Source organism: Musa acuminata, chromosome BXJ2-5, assembly GCF_036884655.1.
Source record: "Musa acuminata AAA Group cultivar baxijiao chromosome BXJ2-5, Cavendish_Baxijiao_AAA, whole genome shotgun sequence".
Classification (NCBI taxonomy): Eukaryota; Viridiplantae; Streptophyta; class Magnoliopsida; order Zingiberales; family Musaceae; genus Musa; species Musa acuminata.
In genome coordinates this window covers 30916593-30925438 of record NC_088342.1, presented here as the reverse complement: position 1 = coordinate 30925438, position 8846 = coordinate 30916593, and positions in this window count along the sequence as shown.

The following is an 8846-nucleotide window of genomic DNA, read 5'->3' as shown; positions in this document are numbered from 1 at the left end:
GCTTTCAAGTTAAAATTTTCAAGTTCCGTTCTTATCGTACGAAAGATTTTTCTAAAATCGAAGTTTTAATCTGCTGCACTAATTCACCCCCCCCCCCCCTGTTAGAACCCTTGCAGATTCTAAACTTGGGGTTGATCTCTTTAGGGGATCGGCCTCCTTGGAACTCTATAGGGGTTCCTCCCTCCAAGTTGCTGCTCAAAGGCTGCAGAAAAGATTCATCTATTGCTTATCAAAAGAGAAGGAATACATGGCTATTTATAGGGCTTCTAAACCCTAACTCCTAATAGGACTCCTACTTAATACTCTTACTTCTAACCAACTCCTAATAGAACTCCTAGTCAAGACTCCTATTCCCTTACAACTCCTAATTCTTCTCTAAGAAAACACCTCCTACATGAATGCCCCTCTTAATTAGGACTCTCTTAGATAGAGTCCTAACAGAATGTCCCTCTCAATTAGGACTCTCCTAGCTAGAGTCCTAACAGTTTTACATGAATGTCCTTCTCAATTAGGACTCTCCAAGCTAGAGTCCTAACAGACCCGCCTTCTTCAAATCAGCCTTGTCCTCGAGGCTGATGATTCGTGAATTCTGGGAATTTGATCTTCAAGTCGTCATAGTTCTTCCAAGTGGCATCTTCTATTGGTAGGTTCGCCCACTGTATTAGCACTTCATTAGTGGGTCGTCGTCGTCGAGTCACGATCCATCGATCAATAATGGCACTTGGCTGGGTCTGGAGTTCTCTTTGGGTAGTCATATTTGGTGGGTGGCTTTGGGCTATCTCCAAGCATCTATTTAAAACTTCCGTCTGGCTGTTGGTTTGTGGTTGATATGTCGTACTCCTTTTCAATTTAGTACCCTGCATATGGAATAACTTTGTCCAAAATCTGCTCTTGAAGATGCAAGTAGAATTTGTCAGAAGCACAATGCGTCCCTTATAGCATAATTCTTTTGAGTCCTGATTGTAATGAGCCACGGAGCTTGGTGCTTCCTCTAATTTTTTTTGTATCTTACTGGTCTCCGAATCTTCCTGCCATTCCCTCTTAATATCCTCAATGAAGTCGCTGGTTGGAAGTAAAACGACCGAAAATTCAGCTTGCTCAAGTAGCTGCGAAAGCGCATCTGCAACAACATTTTCTTTCCACCTTTTGTAAGTTATTTTATAATCAAATCCAAGAAGTTTTGTTACCCATTTTTGTTGCTGGGGGGAAGATATATTATGCTCCAAGAGATATTTTAGGCTTTTATGGTCGGTCTTGATTTGAAAGTATTGCCTGATCAAGTACGATCTCCACCTTGTTGCTGCGTGCATAATGGCGAGCATCTCCTTATCATATGTTAACATGTTTTGATAGGGGGGAGACAATGTCTTACTAATGTATACGAGTGGTCGACCATCTTGCATGAGAATGTCTCCCATTCTGTCTCCAGATGCATCGGCCTTAATGATGAAGGGTCGGTAGAAATTTGGTAGTGCTAGCACCGGCATTGTCGTCATGGCTGCCTTAAGTTTGTCGAAGGCAGTAGAGGCTTTGTCCAACCATTGGAAGGTATCATTTTTCAATAGAGAAGTGAGTGGTGCACTGATCTTTCCTTCTTCTGATATGATATGCCCAAGATATTTCACCTTTTGTTGAAGAAAGCAAGAATTTGTAGTGGCCGTTGTTTGTTCGAAAGGCGGTTTTCGGTATGTCTTCTTCGCATACTCGTATTTGATGATACCCGGATCGAAGGTCCAGCTTTGTGAAGATTTGTGCTCCCTTTCATCTAGCAATTCATCTACTATTGGAATAGGGTATTTATCCTTGATGGTAATGCCATTGAGAGCTCGGTAATCAATGCATATTCGCCATGTTCCGTCCTTCTTGTGTACAAGTAGCACCAGTGAAGAGTAGGGGCTGTAACTTGGCCGAATAACTCCTGTTTCGAGCATCTCTTTTATAATCCTTTCTATTTCATCCTTCTGGAGATGTGGATACTGATATGGCTGAGTATTTGCTGGAGATTTGCTTGGAAGAATCATTAAACAATGATCATGCCGACGGGTAAGAGGTAGGTTGCATGGTTCCATAAATATATCTGAAAATTCAGCAAGCAAAGGAAGTAGGTTTGAATCGTTAAATTCTATTAGCTCTCCCTTTGTTTGCTGCTCAAGTTGTACCAAGAATCCGCTGCATGCTTTATGCAAAACCTTCTCTATTTGTTATGTGCAAATCATCGTTACGTCGCCCCCACGTTTCCCGTGCAGTATCACCTGTTTCTCTTTACTGCAAAATTTCATAATTAGTTGCATAAAATTCCAAGAAACATCACCTAATGTCATCAACCATTCAATTTTGAGCATGGTCTTATGATCATCAAGAGGGAGAAGGAAGAAATCTGCAATTATCTCTTGGTCCTGCAGTAATAGTTTCTCCTGCGGGCGCCTACGATCACACTTCAAAATCCGTCTGTCGGTGACCTTAACATCAAACCTGCAGCGATTCTCAATAGGTAATGTCATTCGGATAGCAACCTTACTGTTTAGGATATTATTAGTGCTGCCCATGTCGATGAAAACAGTGATCGGTTGTTGTTTGAGAAGGCCTCCAACTTTCCTCGTTTGCGGGTTTGAGTAGCCGGCTAGTGCGTGTACTGTAACGTCAGTCGATTGTGGCTCTTCTTCCACATCTTCTTCTTTATGTTCAATGCTCTCTTCTGGATATTCAATGACCTCTTCTTCTACTGGTTCAATGATAAAAAGTCTCCCTTTACTACAGCGATGCTCATGGCTCCACGGCTCATCGCAATGCCAACATAACCCCTTCACAGATCGCTCCTGAAGCTCTTCTCTTATCAACCTTTTTGGTGCAAGGACTCGGTCAATAGTAGGGGGGGCTAAGGGCTTCAGTATTGCTGGTTGAGGAGCAACCCTAGTCCTTCGAGCATCATGGTTCAATTGCTCCTCTTGATGTCGTGCGAAAGAGATGGCTGCCATAAGCGTGTACAGTTGTCGCGCTTTAACTTCTCCTCGGATCTCCGGCTTCAAGCCCTCAATGAAGGTCCTCAATAGCTATTTTTGAGACCAATCAAGAGTTTGATTAGATAACCTTTCAAACCTGGTTTGGTACTCCTGAATGGTGGAGGTTTGTCGGATCTTTGCTAGTTGTCCGTCAATATTCTCGTAATCGGTTGGTTTGAAGCGGATCAGCAGTCCTTCTTTGAATTGTCGCCATGAAAGAACTCCATAAGTATGTTCAAACCAGTCAAACCACTGTATAGCATCCCCTTCAAGATGTATAGCTACAATTTTCACCATAGATACATCCGCGGTTTTTTGGTACCGAAAATATCGCTCCGCGCGTAAGATCCAACCAATCGGGTCTCCTTTTTCCCATCTAGGAAAATCCACTCTCATGCATGGATAGTTGGAGTTGGTCATAGAGCTTCCCCTCTCTTGGAAGTCATATCTTTGGGCTTGGTGTGATTGGGCAAAGCTCTCTCCTTGATATGATTTCTTCGGGCTTAGTGGTCGGCCCAATCTGAGTTCGGTAAAGAGCGTCCGAATCTTATCCTCCATTCGCGCCTCCAAGGCTTCGAATTTAGCATTGATTGCCTCCTTAGATGCCATAGTATATGCCTCCAAATCTATGATGTTAAGATCTCTCTTTTGTTGTCAGGTTAAAGGCATGTATAGGTTGAGAGAAGTGATGGTCGAAAGGGTTGGTGGGTCAGTGGATGTAGGCTACGATTTAGGCTTGTTTTGGGTACAGTTTGAGGGTGTGGTTTGATGGAGTTTTAGGGCTGTGGATGAAAGTTTTGGATCTGTGGTAGATGGCAGCAAAGGTTTGATAGAAATCAGTGGAAGTTGCAGCAAGTATGTGCTGTCTTGTAAGAGTAGAATTGTCGTCGAAGAAACAGCGGTTTCTCGACGTAATTTCCACCAAAAACGTGAGAGAATTGAGGAGGGAATTGATAGCAAAATCACAGTTTATATGACAGCAAGGATGACTAATTTAATCAAGAAAATTTCGGCAGTATAACAGCAAGAAAATTGGTGCAAGTTGCGATAGCAGAATTCTCGTCGAAAAATTTCAGCAGTTTACGATGAAAATTTATAGCAACACAAAATCGGTTTTAGAGATGAATTCCTCAATAGATCAATCTTAGATGGAAGCCAAGATGATCTATAAAGTGTATAAGAAATTTCATTAAAAAAAGATTGCAAATAGATGGGTTAAGGCAACAATATACGGCTGAAATTTTCTGCAGCACAGATTTTTAAATATAGCAGATTGGACGTAAAAGATCAGAAGTTTATATTGAGAATTTTTTGATGAAACCAAAGGGAAATCCACTACTAGGAAGTGTCAAAGCTATCATAAAAATTTCGTAGAGATTTGGATAGAAACAACATAGTATCAAGATCAAACAATCAGTGCTATGCGGCTGAAATTTTACGGTGCAGATTTTCAAGTATAGCAGATTAGATGTAAAATATCAATGGTTTATATTGAGAATTTTTTGACAAAACCAAAGGGAAATCTGCTGTTAGGATGTGTCAAAGATGTCATAAAATTTCGTGGAGATTTGGATAGAAAAAACATAGTAGCAAGATCAAACAGACAGTGCTATACGGTTGGAATTCTGCAATGTATCTTTCGTCGTAGAGATGAAAACTTTATGACTAAAAGTTTATGCAGCAATATAGGAATAATTTTTTTGGGATTTTCAAATAAAGATAACTAAATTGCAGCAGCAGTAAGGTAGAAAACCAGAACCTGTTGCAATTCACGGGGAGATCAAAGGATGATCCGTGGTGGTGGAGATGATGGCAGAATTCGGCGATGATCTTTTAAGCAATTGTGGGAATTACTTTGGACGGTTGTGGAGGGTTGATGGATGGCTGTGGAAGGGCAGCGAGACACCAAGAACGCTGCTCTGATACCAGGTGTTAGAACCCTTGCAGATTCTAAACTTGGGGTTGATCTCTTTAGGGGATCGGCCTCCTTGGAACTCTATAGGGGTTCCTCCCTCCAAGTTGCTGCTCAAAGGCTGCAGAAAAGATTCATCTGTTGCTTATCAAAAGAGAAGGAATACATGGCTATTTATAGGGCTTCTAAACCCTAACTCCTAATAGGACTCCTACTTAATACTCTTACTTCTAACCAACTCCTAATAGGACTCCTAGTCAAGACTCCTATTCCCTTACAACTCCTAATTCTTCTCTAAGAAAACACCTCATACATGAATGCCCCTCTTAATTAGGACTCTCTTAGATAGAGTCCTAACAGAATGTCCCTCTCAATTAGGACTCTCCTAGCTAGAGTCCTAACAGTTTTACATGAATGTCCTTCTCAATTAGGACTCTCCAAGCTAGAGTCCTAACACCCCCCCCCCCTCTTAGTGCCGCTCCGATCCTAACAAGTGGTATCAGAGCAAGGTTATCTCTCATATTTGGTTTAATACCCAAGAGAGATGGCTTACTCCGGAATGCAAGAGGGCCATTCTATTGCACGACCACCTTTGTTTAATGGGTCAGATTACACATATTGGAAGACTCGCATGAGGATCTTCCTCATTTCTATGGACTTTGAGCTTTGGTCTATTGTCGAGAATGGATTTCAAAAATCTTCTCTTCCGATGAGCGAATGGGATGAATCGGAGAAGAAGGTTTTTGCTTTAAATGCAAAGGCTATGAATGCTTTGTTTTGTGCACTAGACAAAAACGAATTTAATCGTGTTTCAATGTGTGATTCGGCTTTTGATATTTGGAGAACTCTTGAGGTCACTCATGAAGGCACTAGCCGAGTGAAAGAGTCCAAAATCAACATCCTTGTGCACTCTTACGAACTTTTCCGAATGAAACCAAGTGAGTCCATCGGAGACATGTACACCCGGTTTACGGATGTCATCAATGGACTCAAAGCTCTTGGTAAAGATTTTACTAACTTTGAACTAGTAACTAAAATCTTAAGATCCCTCCCTAAAAGTTGGGATCCAAAAGTTACGGCCATTCAAGAGGCCAAAGACCTTAAAGCATTCCCTCTTGAAGAACTCATTGGGTCTCTAATGACCTACGAAATGACATGTCAAGCTCATGACGAGCTCGAGAACCCCCTTCCAAAGAACAGGAAGGATATGGCACTCAAATCACAAGAAGACCACTTGAAAGGAACATCAAGTGATGAGGACAGTGACAATGACATTGTACTTTTGACTCAAAAAATTAAAAAATATTTAAGAAAGAACAAATTTAAAAATAATACAAAAAATAAATTTGAACAAAAGAAGGACCAAGTGATTTGCTATGAATGCAAAAAGCCGGGACACTACAAGAACGATTGTCCTCAAGCCAAAAAGAGAACATCAAAGAAGAAGGCGTTCAAGGCAACGTGGGATGATTCAAGCGCATCCGAAGAAGAGGAGTCCAACACCGAGCAAGTTGCTCATTACGCACTAATGACGTTAGGAGAAGAGATATGTGATTTATTTAATGAAGATTTATCTTTTGAAGAACTATCTATCGCTTTTCATGAATTATTTGATGAATGTAGAACTGTTAGCAAGAAGTTAAGTATCTTAAAGAAAGAGCATGCTTTGCTACAAGATAAGTTTGATAGTCTTCAAACTCCTCCATGCTCTAAGTGTGAGCACTTAGAAGCAATAAAAAATGAAAATTTGCTTCTTAAGGAAACCTTAAACAAGTTTAAGGTTGGTAGCAAAGGATTAGATATGATCCTTGCACACAAGGGTCACATCGCAAATAGAAATGGAATTGGATTTGTAAAAGGATTACATCAAAATCCTACCACTTTCATAAAAGGACCTACATTACATGTTTCCTCTTATATGAAATGCAACTTTTGTTGCAAATCCGGACATATTGCCTACAAATGCCCATTTAGGAAAATTAGTTCACAAAAATTAATATGGGTTCCTAAAGGAACTATAAAGAATTCAATAATAAATAACAAAGTTAGTGGATCAATTTTTGAGGCACCCAAAATCAAATAAGTACCTAAAAATCATCCTCTTTTGTAGACAAACCCACAAGCTAGGAGCAAGAGATGGCATCTCGATAGTGGATGCTCAAGACATATGACTGGAGATCCATCTCATTTCTCTATACTCACTAGCAAAGAAGAAGGGTATGTTACCTTCGGAGACAACAACAAAGGCAAAATCATTGGCAAGGGAACTATTGGTAACAAATTTAATTTTTCCATTGATGATGTCTTACTAGTTGATGGATTGAAACATAATCTCTTGAGTATTAGTCAACTATGCGATAAAGGTTATATCGTTAGATTTGAATCAAATATGTGCATTATTGAAAAACCAAATCATAACATGACTATGATTGCTTTAAAACAAAATAATGTCTATACCATTAATCTTGATGAACTAAGTAATGAAATGTGTTTCTCCGCCGTAAATGATGATGCTTGGCTTTGGCATAGGAGATTAGGCCATGTAAGCATGAAAACAATATCTAAGATCTCATCTCAAGAATTAGTACGAGGAATTCCAAATATAAAGTTTATTAAGGACAAAGTATGCGATGCATGTCAACTAGGAAAACAAATAAAAACAAGCTTCAAACCAAAAAATCAAATTAGCACCACTAGACCATTACAATTGATCCATTCGGACTTATTTGGACCAATTGATACAACAAGTCTAGGTGGAAGCAAATATGCTTTTGTGATTGTGGATGACTACTCTAGATACACTTGGACCTATTTCTTAGCTCACAAAAGTGATTGCTTCAAGTGTTTTTCTAAATTTTGTAAACTCACTCAAAATGAAAAAGGCTTCATGATTTCATCAATTCGGAGTGATCACAGTGGTGAATTTCAAAACCATGACTTTCAAAAGTTTTGCGAAGTTAATGGATACAATCACAACTTCTCAACTCCAAGAAATCCTCAACAAAATGGTGTAGTTGAAAGAAAAAATAGAAACCTACAGGAAATGACAAGAACTATGTTAAATGAACATAGTTTACCCAAATATTTTTGGGCCGAAGCCGTAAATACGGCTTGCTACATCATGAATAGGGTTCTAATAAGACCATCTCTATCAAAAACTCCCTATGAATTATGGAATAACAAAAAACCAAATATTTCTTATTTTAAAGTTTTCGGTTGTAAATGCTTTATTTTAAATGAAAAGGATGCGTTAGGTAAATTTGATGCTAAATCCGATGAAGGCATCTTTCTTGGCTACTCTTCCGTTTCTAAGGCTTTTCGGTTTTTTAAAAAAAGAACCTTAGTAATAGAAGAGTCTATTCATGTAGTTTTTAATGAAATTTCTGATTTAAAGAAAAATGATTTTGATGATGATCTTGGTTTTGATAATTTGAATTTAAATGAACCCTCTCCTCAAAATAGCCATTTGAATGCATCTTCTTCCGAAATTTCTTTACCAAAAGAATGGAAGTATGTAGATGCTCATCCAAAAGAGCAAATTATAGGAGATACATCAAAAGGGGTTCAAACTCGTTCTTCTTTCAAAAATTTCTGTGCTAACACCGCTTTCCTTTCTCAAATTGAACCTAAATGCATTGACGAAGCCTTAAAAGATGATTTTTGGGTCATTGCAATGCAAGAAGAATTGAACCAATTTGAGAGGAATGAGGTATGGAAGCTTGTTCCTAGACCAAGTGACCACTTAGTCATAGGTACTAAGTGGGTCTTTAGAAACAAGCAAGACGAAAATGGTATCGTGGTTAGAAACAAGGCTAGATTAGTGGCCAAAGGTTTCAACCAAGAAGAAGGTATCGATTACGAAGAAACCTTCGCTCCCGTGGCTCGATTAGAAGCCATAAGGATGCTCCTTGCCTATGCTAGTAGTAATAATTTTA